Source organism: Mastomys coucha, unplaced genomic scaffold (genome assembly GCF_008632895.1).
Source record: "Mastomys coucha isolate ucsf_1 unplaced genomic scaffold, UCSF_Mcou_1 pScaffold5, whole genome shotgun sequence".
Lineage (NCBI taxonomy): Eukaryota > Metazoa > Chordata > Mammalia > Rodentia > Muridae > Mastomys > Mastomys coucha.
Genome location: NW_022196911.1, coordinates 78,499,349 through 78,499,761, shown reverse-complemented (window position 1 = coordinate 78,499,761; position 413 = coordinate 78,499,349). Strand labels below are relative to the sequence as shown.

General features: G+C 47.5%; 1 protein-coding gene across 3 annotated transcripts in view; it reads left to right on the top strand.

Annotated features, from left to right (window-relative positions):
• Nucleotides 1-413, top strand: part of Cct6b (chaperonin containing TCP1 subunit 6B) — a 45,815-nt gene that overhangs the window by 29,424 nt on the left and 15,978 nt on the right. The gene's annotated exons all lie outside the window — the stretch shown is intronic.

Genomic DNA, 413 nt, shown 5'->3' with positions numbered 1-413 from the left:
TGGTAGTAGGGATTGAATCAAGTGGGCTTTCTGTCCCTGGACAATTAAGGATGGTATTACTGGGTGTGAGTGAGGGTGTGCTCATGTCTTGGTGTGTGCATGGAGCTCAAAGGACGACTTCAGGAGGTTGCTCTCTCCTTCCTCTGTGGGTTCTGGGGATCAAATTCAGTCTTGTGTGGTCAGTGCTTTTTCCCTGACTCATCCTTCCCTGGTGGCCTGCTCTGGCCTTTTGCATAAAGTTTATCAACACCGATCTAAGTTGTTTAATACAGCCCTTGCCTTTTCTTCTTTATCTGTAAGAATGCATTTACCTTCCTTTCTTCCTTCCTCTCTCTCTCTCCCTCTCCCTCTCCCTCCCTCTCTCTCTCTCTCTTTTTCTCTCCCTCTCCCTCTCTTTCTCTTTCTCTCTCTCT